The sequence below is a fragment of the Lipotes vexillifer genome, unplaced genomic scaffold (genome assembly GCF_000442215.2).
Source record: "Lipotes vexillifer unplaced genomic scaffold, Lipotes_vexillifer_v1.1 scaffold382, whole genome shotgun sequence".
NCBI classification, from domain to species: domain Eukaryota; kingdom Metazoa; phylum Chordata; class Mammalia; order Artiodactyla; family Lipotidae; genus Lipotes; species Lipotes vexillifer.
Genome location: NW_006780611.1, coordinates 10,323,209 through 10,336,136, shown reverse-complemented (window position 1 = coordinate 10,336,136; position 12,928 = coordinate 10,323,209). Strand labels below are relative to the sequence as shown.

Genomic DNA, 12,928 nt, shown 5'->3' with positions numbered 1-12,928 from the left:
AAAACCATCCAATCATGTATCTGTCCTTCACTTGGTGTTGGGGGCAGGGGGTAGGTGCAGAAATAAAAGAGAACAACAAAGTAATCCAAAATCCTTCAGCAAACACTTACTTAATTCAGCCTTGTAATTAAGTCTTTTTTTTTTTTTTTTTCCAACACATACCGGGCCAAATTTTGATCTTTACGGTTTTCTCTCAAACTGAGAACGGATGGGCCAGTGCTCGGTCTCTCTAGCTAGACTCTGTGTCCCTCTAATGAGACCACCTTTTCATCCAGCTAAACCCCACCCAGCCCTAAGCAAACAGAACCCTCAACAGTCCCGCTAGCCCTTGGGTGCAGGCTGTCTAAACTGAGACCCCTGAACCTGCCCTGACCCCTGGGACCCGTTTGGCAAGAAGCCCAGCTCCAAGGGCAGAAAAGAGACACAGACGTAGAGAACAAACGTATGGACACCAAGGGGGGAAGTGGCGGGGGGGTGGGGGTGGTGGGATGAATTGGGAGATTGGGATTGACATGTACACACTGACGTGTATAAAATGCATAACTAATAAGAACCTGCTGTATAAAAAAAAAATTAATAAAATAAATTTCAAAAATTCAAAGAAAGAAGCCCAGCTCCAGCCCAGTGAGAAATCCTAGCCTGAACTTCATCCACGCCAACGTGTGCTGAGTTGGGCAAGTCAGCGTTCCACCGCAGGCGCACACCCCACAGGAGTCCATGTGTGCCACACAGACAAGAACGAGAAACTTCACTGCAGGCCTGTTTATAACAGAAAAAGCCTGGACACAACCCAAATGCCTATCCTCAGAATGAACAGTGATGGCTGAACCTTGAACAACAATGGGTCAGGGGCGCCGACCCTCAAAAATCCACGTATAACTTATAGTCAGCCCTTTGTATCCGCGGTTCCACATCCTCGGATTCAACCAACCGTGGATCATGTAGCACAGTATGTATTTATTGAAAAAAAAAGCCATGTATAAGTGGACCCACACAGTTCAAAGCCATGCTGTTCAAGGGTCAACTGTATATTTAAACAGCGTGGGGCTTCCCTGGTGGCGCAGTGGTTGAGAGTCCGCCTGCCGATGCAGGGGACACCGGTTCGTGCCCCGGTCCGGGAGGATCCCACATGCCGCAGAGCGGCTGGGCCCGTGAGCCATGGCCGCGGAGCCTGCGCGTCCGGAGCCTGTGCTCCGCAACGGGAGAGGCCACAACAGTGAGAGGCCCGCGTACCGCAAAAAATAAAAAAAAAAAAATTAAATTAAATTAAATTAAAAAATAAAATAAAAAAAAAACAGCGTGAACTTCCGTGGCACAGTGAGCAAGGACTGCTCTACACATCCTGGGTGACTCTCACTACAGGTTTTCCTGTATGACTCTATTTGCAAAAGGGTCAAAAACAGTCAGTAGTGATGAGGTGTGAACAGTGGTTACCTCAGAGGTTCATGACCTGGATGGAGGAGGCCCCAGGGAGCCCCCAGGGAGAGGCTGGGAACGTCCCACAGCTTGATCTGGACAGTGGTTTACACGGGTATTTACAGAGGTAAAAATCCATCGCACTGTACATCTAGTTGTATATTTTACTGGAGTAGGTTAATAAACATACACTTTCAAGCACCTTCTACGTGCTAAGTCCAAAGGGTATCTCCGGCAAGACTCTAACTGCTTAAGAGCTTACAGTCCAGTGGGGAAGAAAATACACTCTGCGCGTCCGGAGCCTGTGCTCTGCAACGGGAGAGGCCACAACAGTGAGAGGCCCGCGTACCGCAAAAAATAAAAAAAAAAAAATTAAATTAAATTAAATTAAAAAATAAAATAAAAAAAAAACAGCGTGAACTTCCGTGGCACAGTGAGCAAGGACTGCTCTACACATCCTGGGTGACTCTCACTACAGGTTTTCCTGTATGACTCTATTTGCAAAAGGGTCAAAAACAGTCAGTAGTGATGAGGTGTGAACAGTGGTTACCTCAGAGGTTCATGACCTGGATGGAGGAGGCCCCAGGGAGCCCCCAGGGAGAGGCTGGGAACGTCCCACAGCTTGATCTGGACAGTGGTTTACACGGGTATTTACAGAGGTAAAAATCCATCGCACTGTACATCTAGTTGTATATTTTACTGGAGTAGGTTAATAAACATACACTTTCAAGCACCTTCTACGTGCTAAGTCCAAAGGGTATCTCCGGCAAGACTCTAACTGCTTAAGAGCTTACAGTCCAGTGGGGAAGAAAATACACTCAAATAACAATATAAGATTGCCCGTGGCCAGTGGGGCAGTTAATAAGAGTGGGCCAAGGGATCAGTATTACTCATGAGTCAGGGGAAGTGGTAGAAAAAACTGATCAAATGCAGGCGTTTTGGAGGCAGCCAGACCTGTGTCCAAGTCTTATTTCTAACTGTGTGACCTGGACAAGGTGTTCACTCTGCTTCTTCATGCTACGGGGGAACCACAGTTGAACCACAGCACTTCATGGGTCCTTGTGAGGATGAGGGAAAGAATGCACACAAAGCACTGGGGCATAAGACTTGTTATTCCTGTTGCAGGGTGGGCCTGCCCTGTGCCAGGCACCACGGTTCACAGATGTGAAACGGGCCCCGGCCCCCATGGCTCCCGATCCCACCACGAAGAGAGCAGCCACCATTCACCCACTCGGCAAACATCTAACAAAACAGGGGCTGTGACGTGGACTTTGCCCTAAAGGGGCCCACAGCCCAGTGGGGAATCAAGACACCTAGGACGCAATGTAAAAGGCTTAAGTGCCAATGGAGAGGAACAGATAATGAAGCAGGGGAGGTCTGAGCTGGGCCTTGAGAGGCAGAGAGGATTTGGGCACGTGGAGACTGCTAGAGAGGGAAAGGCAAGCAGGCAGAGGGAACAGCATGAGCAAAGGCACGGAGGCGGGAAGGCGAGGAGGCACGTGGAGAAAAGAGTGACCAGTCAAGTGTGGCTCAACAACAGGGGACCCAGTAAACAGGGCCTGGGACAGGGTCTTTATTTATCTGTCAGTGGGGAAGCCCCTGAAGGTTTCAGGGGAAATAAGCATATCAGAGCAGGGATTTAAATGACAAGCCAGACAACAGCCGGTGATACAGAGGGGCCACAGGGAAGTGGTTACGTTTCTCCAGGGCTGGGGCCAGGGGTCGGATTTCCCGAGATACACCTGGTCCCCTTCCTGAGACCCAAGCTTACATACTTGATTAGCTGATGGTCAGGGGCCTGAATGAGGATGGCTGGTCCTTGAGGGGGTAGCCTTGACCTTTCTGCACTGGGCAAGAGGGTGAGGATACATTTCTTACGGTTCTTGTTTATTTAATTGTATTCAGTTTAATTTTTTGAAAAAGTCACATATTCACATGAATCGGCACTCAAAGCGTACGAAGGGTCTCCAGTGAACAGTCTCCCGGCACCAGCCACCAGCCCAGAAGCACTGTAGTCACCAACTTCGTGTGAATCCCCAGAGACCCGGAGCACATACATAAGCAAATGCACTTTCTGTTTCCCTTCACTTTCACGCAGATGGAAGCACACCAGACATACATACTGTACCCGCTACCTTCACAGCAATCTATCTTGGTGAATGTTCTGTACCCGTGCATGGAGTCTCCATCTTATTTTTTATGGCTGCACAGTAGTCCATGGTTTGGATGGACCATAATTTGTTCCTGGCCCCTGCTGATGGACTTTCAGGCTGCTTCCAACCTTTTGCTATTAAAAATGAGGCAGCCATGACTAACCTTGCACACGTGGTAACTCACCTGTAGGATAAATTCCTAGAAGTGCAACTGCTGGGTGAAAGCCTTCAAGGATCTGTAATTTTGAAAATGTTGCTAGAGAGGCAGGATACATCTTAATTGCTCATCCAAAAAATAAGCCTAATTATTGGGGAAAATACTGACAACGTGTAGTTCCAAGGATGCCCAGATGAAGACACAGTAGAGACAGAGAGAGCACTAGGTCGGGAGATGGCTCTGGACCCAAATCAGCCCCAACTCGCCCAGCGTCCTGGTCCATGGACTCACATTTCCTGGCCTGTGAGTGAAGGGCCAGACCCGCTCAGCCCCTCGGCCGTTCCCAGAACGGACAGGCTCTGGTGCCCTGGTCCCAGGGCAGGGGCAAGTGTGGGAGATGACTGGAGTCACCACGACACCCGGCCCTAATTGGTCTCCCTGGGCAAAGGCGCCAGGGGAAGAGCAGGGAGGCCATGGAGCATGCACCAGAAGCAGGTCTGGCGGGGACAGGTAGGAGTGCAGAGCCCGAGACGGTGGGGTGCTTCCAGTCTAGCTATGCTGAACGAGTGACAAGCACCTCTGGCCACTTCCCGTGCGTGAGCTGTAGGGACACCACAGCCATGCGAGACACACTCAGGCTCCACGACATTTACTGCTGTGTCCATCACAGACCTGTTACGTAACAGCAATGGCCACCTAAACCTCACTCATCAAGCGGTGGCTGGCAGAGGATGGAGGAGGGCCTCTGGATACCTAGTGTCCTCCCTGTGAGTGAGGACAGCTGGGTAAATGCAGCGGGCAGGGCAGGGCTTCCTCCCACCCTCACGAATCTGGCTCAACTACTGAGAACTGCAAATGGAAGAAATGGTCTTCCGCCCCCAACCAAGTGGGAGACACCTCTTGGCAAAGCAAAGCCAGCATTTGAGAGGCAGAACCCTCACCAACCTTCCCGTTTCCCAGCTCGTGCTCTGCTCCAACAGACTGGACAGCCAGGAACGCCTGTAAATCAAATCATACTTAAATGCACCGAGGTTATCGCTATTAACATTTTTGTAACCACTGCCCAGTGCATCAAGCTTTCTTTGTAAAGCAAGTACGTTCTGTTTTGCTAAATCTAGATTTTCACACGCCCTATTTGTTTAAAACCTACTGACAAACATGTAGAGATGTGCTTCTCTTCCAGGAGGTGAGGCCTTGACGCCAACCGCTCTGGGAGAGCTCACTCCCTCCACTCCTCCACTCACCTGCCTGTACCTGTGCTCCAGGTGGTCCTGCTACCTGGAAAGCCCTCCCCTGCTTCTCCACCTGCCCACCTCCACTGTCCATCAGAGCCCCCAGCTCAACTGCCCTTCCCCCAGGGAGCCTGGGCCCCCCGCCCACCAGCAGGCAGAGCAGACTGCTGTCTCCTGGGGCCCCCACAGCTTCGACCGGATCCTCTATGAACGCTCTTTCCAAGTGTAAGCAGCAGTTCCACCTGCTGGCCTTCCCAGTGGGAATGCAGCCTCTCTGGGGGCCATGGCTGTGCTGAAGGGGTCACTCGGAGCAGCAAGGGCACGGGATTCGCAATCAAAAACCTGGGTGCTTCCTTCCACAGGATCTTAGGCAAATTCACCCCTCTGAGCCTCAGTCTATCCATCTACAAAGTAGGCACAATAATTCCAAGGTGCCAGGGCCGTTGGGAGGATTAAATGAGATGATATATGTGAAAAGCAATTTGCAAACTGCAAAGCCCTACACCAATTCCAGTGAGGATTAGTAATATTAGTACTAATCGCAGCAAGATCTTTTTTGACCCACCTCCTAGAGTAATGAGAATAAAAACAAAAATAAACAATTGGGACCTAATGAAACTTAAAAGCTTTTGCACAGCAAAAGAAACCATAAACAAGATGAAAAGACAACCCTCAGAATGGGAGAAAATATTTGCAAACGAAGCCACTGACAAAGGATTAATCTCCAAAATATACAAACAGCTCATGCAGCTCAATACCAAAAAAAAACCAAACCACCCAATCAAAAAATGGGCAAAGACGTAGACATTTCTCTAAAGAAGACATACAGATGGCCAACAAACACGTGAAAAAAATGCTCAACATCACTACTTATTAGAGAAATGCAAATCAAAACTACAATGAGATTATCACCTCACACCGGTCAGAACGGCCATCATCACAAAATCTACAAACAATAAATGCTAGAGAGAGTGTGGAGAAAAGGGAACCCTCATACATTGTTGGTGGGAATGTAAACTGATACAGCCTCTATGGAGAACAGTACAGAGGTTCCTTAAAAACCTAAAAATAGAACTAACATGTGAGCCAGCAATCCCACTACTGGGCATATACCCAGAGAAAACCATAATTCAAAACGACATATGCACCCCAATGTTCACTGCAGCACTATTTACAATAGCCAGGACATGGAAGCAACCTAAATGTCCATCAGCAGAGGAATGGATAAAGAAGATGTGGTACATATACAATGGAATCTTACTCAGCCATAAAAAGGAACGAAATTGGGTCATTTGTAGAGACGTGGATGGATGGGGAGACTGTCATACAGAGTGAAGTAAGTCAGAAAGAGAAAAACAAATATCATATATTAATGCATATATGTGGAATCTGAAAAAACTGGTACAGATAATCTTATTTAGAAAGCAGAGGACTTCCCTGGTGGCACAGTGGTTAAGAATCCGCTTGCCAATGCAGGGAACACGGGTTCAACCCCTGGTTCGGGAAGATCCCACATGCCGCAGAGCAACTAAGCCTCTGGGCCACAAGTACTGAGCCTGTACTCTAGAGCCCATGCACCACAACTACTGAGCCCACGCACCTAGAGCCCGGGCTCCACAACAAGAGAAGCCACCGCAATGAGAAGCCCGCGTACTGCAAGGAAGAGTAGCCCCCACTCGCCGCAACTAGAGAAAGCCCATGTGCAGTAACAAAGATCCAACACAGCCAAAAATAAATAAATTTTACAAACAAACAAACAAGCAAAGCAGAAACAGAGACACAGACATAGAGAACAAATGTATGGATACCAAGGGGGAAGGGGTGGGGTGGAGTGGGATGAATTGGGAGATTAGGACTGACATATATACACTATTGATACTATGTATAAAATAGATAAGTAATGAGAACCTACTGTATAGCACAGGAAACTCTACTCAATGCTCTGTGGTGACCTAAATGGGAAGGAAATCCAAAAAAGAGGGGATGTATGTATACGTATGGCTGATTCACTTTGCTGTACAGTAGAAACGAACACAACATTGTAAAGCGACTATACTCCAATAAAAATTTTTAAAAACTAGATTAAAAACAAGAAAAAAAGAGAGTAACATTAGTACTAAATAGTATGTTAACATTAATTAATATTAATTTCCTCACACACATCCATTCACCAACACCTATCGTTGTGCCTGCAGGCACCTGAAATGACTGCTGATGGAATCCCAGGTTCTCTGTTCATTCCAGACAGAACAAAAAACACGGCTGCTAGAGATGGAGACCAGGAGCCTCTGCCAGTGGCTACAGCAGCAGCAGCCGTGGGGTTAGTTATTTTTCCCCTGGAGCCTTCCTGTAAGAGATAACCCAGAGGGCTTTGGGAAACAGCCCCACCCAGCAGAGTGGAGGTGTTCAGCCACCTGCCAACAGGATGGGGCCTCCCTGGGTGCAGGCTGCCTACAGGGGTTGTAGCAGGAGAAAAATAAAGGCACCAAACTCTACACACTTCTCCCAGGGTGGGGAGGCTGTCTGTCTTATCTGAAAATCACTTTCAGGGCGGCAGATGTAGTAACTTCCAGAGGTCTCATTCCACCTGCTTTGTTGAGGTGAGGGCTGGGGACAGGCATCCTGGGACCACCCATGGCCTGAAGCTACAGGGTCCTCAGATCGTGGCTCCCAAACAAGGATACTGAAGTCTTCAGGGGGATCACAAAACAGACTGCAGGTTGGAAAATAAGAGACACACACACACACACACACACACACACACACACACACACACACACACACACACACACACACACACACACACACCCTTCTCTATCCATCTTCACTTGACGGTGAGGACAGGCTCTCCCTCCAAGACAGAAACCAGGCCCTCCTCTTGGGGGCGGGGTGGATTTCAAGGTTTTCTAACCTGGGACCTCATCTGAGCCCTGTGGCAGCCAGGAGGTGGGCAGAGGAGGATGAATGACCCCACTGGAGGGCAAGTGACTGGCCCAAGGTCATCACCAGGTTCTCTGACTCTGTGCAGTGCCCCGCCTGCTCCTCACATCATGGTGCCATCCAGCAAAAAGGGTGGAGACCTCGTCTTTCCTATAGACCTTGAAATAAAGCACCAAGGGGCTCTGTTTTAGAACTTCTCTGATTCTTTCATATCTACGGCTAACTTTCATGTCATGGGTAAACGCTTGCAACTCGGTGTTATGTGAACAATGAGCTAATGCAGGATGATGCCTAGAAGGAAAATATGCCCACTCTTCAACAGTGATTATTTCCTGGTTATTAGAAATTTGGGGTGATTTCTATTCTTATCCTCCAATCTCTTCTGGGTTCCAAATTTACTATAACCAACAAGTACTATTTTCAAAAGCAGAGAACCCCATTGTTTGTCACAGGCTGAAACACTGCAAACCTTCCATGAAATACTCATTTTGTTGTGTGTGACTTTTTAAAAACATGGTAGAACTGGAAGTGATGTAGGTTAGGAACAAAAGTTTTCTGGGTGGGATCTTCCCTCTCTGGTTTCCGCCCCAGAGGAGAAGGAAAAGGAGGTGACTGTGGGGCTTCCTGCCTCTCAGCCCAGGCCTGAGACCTCCAGACCATTGGACGGAGCCTGTCCTTGAACACACCCAAGGCTGTTTAATGTACCTGTCAGCTCCTGATATAACTCAGCTCTAATAAACAATCCTGTTCTGACCTATCACTTCTCAAGAATAATTCCAGCTTTATCCTGTGTGGCAATGATACTAACCCATCCAACTGTTGGTTTGTTAGTCAAAGCGATTTCAGCACCTACTCTGTGCAAGGCATCGTGCCAGACACTGAGCCACCATTAACCCAAGACTGGAAAAACAACCAACCAGACAGAGGCCCCATGTCATCCTTCTAAGTTCTGCCCAAGCATAGGGTTTCAGATGCACTAAAACAGCAGCAAACAGGAATGTGGACAAACGCAGCCTAATTCCAGCACCACCCCTCCCAGGACTTTGACAAAGCAGGGGCCTAGCATGAGTCCCTGATGAGAACACTGGCAGCTTAGCTGCACTGCATTAAGGTACCTGCACCACATGCCACTCGGCAGAGGTAGACAAAATGGGCAGGGAACATGAGACAATCCGAAACTTGGGGACCTTCCAAATCTTCTCTCCAGGGCCCCTCACACTTTCCTTCTTCCCCTTCCTGTCCTCTTTGAGGCCAAGAAGTTCACATTCAATTAACATTTACTGAGGGCCTACTACGTGCTGAGCCCCAATGCCAAACAATTTTGCAGACAAAGAACTCAGACCTTTGCTTCGCACATGCTGTTCCCTCTGCCTGGAACCTGCTTCCTTATACATGGTGGCAGCGTAAATGTCACCTGGTCAGGGAAGTGCCTGCCCAGGCGGGAATGCCTCAGTGTTCCCTCGGAGCGCCTATGACAACTGGAATGGCTCTCCCCAGCTGGACTCAGCTCCCTGCACTGGCATACAGGCGTGCAACACCTCTTTCTTGAATAAATTAAACAGCCTGTAAGGTAACAATAAAAGCCAGTGTTTACTGAGCACGTACCATGTACAGCCAAATGCTGTGCTGAGCTCCACGCAGACATCAGAGCGTTACAGCCATATCACGGCTGCACTATTATTACTCCTCTTTTACAAATGAAGGAAATTGCATCATCTCCCGCTATTCTTAAAGAATGGGAATCAGAACCTGGTAAGCAGATTGTCCAAGGCCACGGAGCTAATAAGAGAGCCGCAGCTCCCAATTCTTTCTCCAGAAGGCTCAGCTTACCTCCCTCTCTCCCCGGTGCCCAAAGGGGTGCTTCTTTCTCCTGTGCTCCCAGTGACCATTTTTGTCCCCTTCCTGAATTCTCAGCCTCCTCTCCCCAGGCACCCAATTCAGAAGTCTTCCTTGATTCCTCCCCTCACGTCCTACACCCATGGGCTCCCAGAGCCAAAGCTGTGCTTCAGCAGACATCCTGTGCGAAGACTCCTAGTCTTTCAGCCCTGGAGGGAGGGACAAACTGGGGCGCTCAGCTGGCCACTCAACACCCAGCAAACCAGGCAGGGAGGGCAGGCATCCCCTCAGTGAACCCACGCATGAGATCTGGCAGTTAAGCCTGGCTCTCCGCGCCCCACTTCCCACTACGTCCCCACCCCCCTTTGCCTGTATTTATAGCACTGATGAGCATGGGGGCCTGGAGGATGGAAGATGGGGGAAAAGGAGCGGCCTACCCTGTCCACAGCCACAGTGTGAGAGGTCAGCAAGGACCTGCCAGACCCAGGAGAGCCAGGAAGAACCCGGCTCCAGTTCAGGGGGCCACCCCACCGCCAGCCACGGAGGCCAGGGTAGAGCCACCATTACAGCAGTGAGCTCCAGAGGCCTGTCCTGAGTCACACAGGGCTGTGGGGACCAGAAGCTGCTGGAAGAATAGAAGCGAAAGGCAGCAGGGACTGACAAGGATGCCAGTGACCCGAGGGAAAGCAAAGGCGGGAAAGGCCCAGTCTCCTTGGAGTTACCTGCAGGAATGAAGGAAGGAGACGCGGGCACACTGTCCCACAACACGCAGCTGAGGCTGTCGCTTCCTTCTGGAAAACTTCAGGGCTCCCTGGTGACCACACTGGGGTCAAGCTCAAACTCCTTAGTGGGGCCTTCAAGGGTCTTCACGCCCTGGGCCCACCATAGCTATGTCTGGGCGAGGTGTTTCAGGCCTCCGCACCTCTGCCCAGGGGGGCTTCCTCTGCCTAGAATGCCCTCTCCCTCCACAGGCAGAGCACTCCCCGCCGTCCTTCAAGGTGCGGGAGGTTTCGCTTATACGATGATGTCGGGCACACCCCAGGGTTAGTGGGGGAAGAGCATGGGCTCCAAGGTCAGCTCCACCACCCAGCACGACTTTACCCTCCTAGGCTGCCTCCTCTGCAAAAAGGGAAGGTAACTGTTCCCACCTCACTGTGGTGGGAGGATGAAACTCAGTCATTCATGAAAGCACTTTGAACTGTGCCTGGCACACAGTAAGTGCTTAATGAACGAGCTGTTGTTGCTACTGTTCTCCAGCCCCACTAGGGCCCTCTGTTTCCACCACAAGCAGAGCACTCTCTGTCGCATATCTGTTACACGGTGGACAGCCTCAGCCAACCACAGCCTCTTAAAAGACACAACCCACGACTCAGCACGGTGCTGGGCACACAGTAGGTCTTCAGCAAGTGCTCACTGCCTGTGAAGGTCCAGTGGTAGACTCCCCCAGAGTTCTCCCAGGGCCCGGCAGCTGGCCTTCCACAACTCACAGACCAAATCCCCAGTCTCAAGGCCCAGCAGAGTGAGAAGGGTATTTATTCACAGTTACTTGGTTTCAAAACAATAAAGGACCGTACTCTGCCTTCCCACTCCAGGGAATTCACAGGGAGAAATGAGCACAGGAGGGACTGGAAATAGCATGGAGCCCCTCTTGGGGAAGAGAGCTCGGCCGGCCCACCAGAAACCAGGAGCAAACCCTCGAAGGCAGAGGAGGAGAAAACAGCCTCCAGACAGAAGCCCGAGCTCCACAGAGCTCGGCCAACACCAGTGAACTAGGACGAGATCACTTGCACCCATTCTGCCCTGAAGCTCTTCTTCCCACCCACTTGGAGGCCTTTAGAAGGGGTTCCTGGTGTAACCCACTACCACATGGGAGCGACTCAAAACACATCCAGAATCCCAAAGGCTGCACAAAGGAGCCAGGGTGCCTGTGGCCAATTCTTGGGGGGAATTGATGGTGACTTCTCCATGCACACTGGCTATGGGGGCCTTGTGTCTGGATTGGGGTCACTGTCTATGTCCATCTCCCCAGCAGACTGGAAGCCCTTAGAGGCCAGGCATCAGGTCCCATTCATCTTTAGAACCCTGTGCCCCTAGCATAGTACCTGGCATGTAGTAGATGCTCAGTAAGTTACAAGGCAGCACACCTGGCAGCAAGAGAGGTCCTGGTTCATGGATGACTCCATCCAGGCCTGCCACATACATGGACAAGGAGTCATGTGCTCCCTCTGGGTCTCAGTTTCCTCATTTGTAAAGAGGGATAACAAACAGTTCTGTACACGCACAGCCTCCGAGAGAATTACCTGGGGAAATATACGTGGAAAGCACCAAAGCATCAGAGGAATGCTAGTCAGCCTTCCAGTTTCAGCTCAGCTCCCCTCGCCCCCTCCACCCCATGTTGGAACCTTTTCTGCTGGCCACGTTTCCCCTCCCCCAGCACTGAACCCACTCTGCATTCCCTCGACTGTTTTAGACTTTTCACATCACTGTGACTACTTGATTCTAAGTTTGATTCCCCGACCGACCTGAGAGGTCCTGGATCCCAGGGGCATCATGTGTTTCTGTTCAAAGCCTAATAAAATGAGCACACAGACCTGACCGCTGGGGCCTTCCCACCCCACGGTCCCAGCTCTGATACACACGGCACCCTCCAGCAAGATGTCCCGATGTGCAGAGCCTAGGGCGCCCACCAAGCACGCTGAAAAGGAAGGGAGATAGGAAGCGACGCTGCACACACAAGCTGTGCAGGAGTCACACCTCTGAGACCTGCGCTGCCTTTGCAGGTGCGTGAGCTTATTTGCCTGGCTGCCTCCGCAGCACAAGGGCCTCCAGGGCACAGATTGCTGCTGCTTTCCTTACAAAAAGCACCCAGCAGTCAGATAAATAATACATGACCTTCTCCTCACACGCAGGTATCAGACGTGCAAACACCTGCTTTGCCCCACAGTGCCCTGGGTGTGGGTGTGTGCAGGTGTGTAATGTCTGGCCTTGCACAGCCCCAGAGGGGAAACGGGTTGGGAACAGATACACCCACCTCTCAACCCCACCTCCTTGCCTTGGCCTAGAGTCAACTAGCACTAGACCCAAGCAGTGTGCTCAGAGAAGAAATGTCTGGGATGGATGCACACACCCTAAACCAGTCTCTGCGTTCCTTTTCCAAGCACATATCCTTGGAGCCCCAAGGTGCCCCTCCAAAC

General features: G+C 50.4%; 1 protein-coding gene across 3 annotated transcripts in view; it reads right to left on the bottom strand.

The window, feature by feature from the left end:
• The window catches only part of TMEM184B (transmembrane protein 184B), a 48,546-nt gene that overhangs the window by 34,940 nt on the left and 678 nt on the right, over nucleotides 1-12,928 (bottom strand). The window lies entirely within an intron of this gene.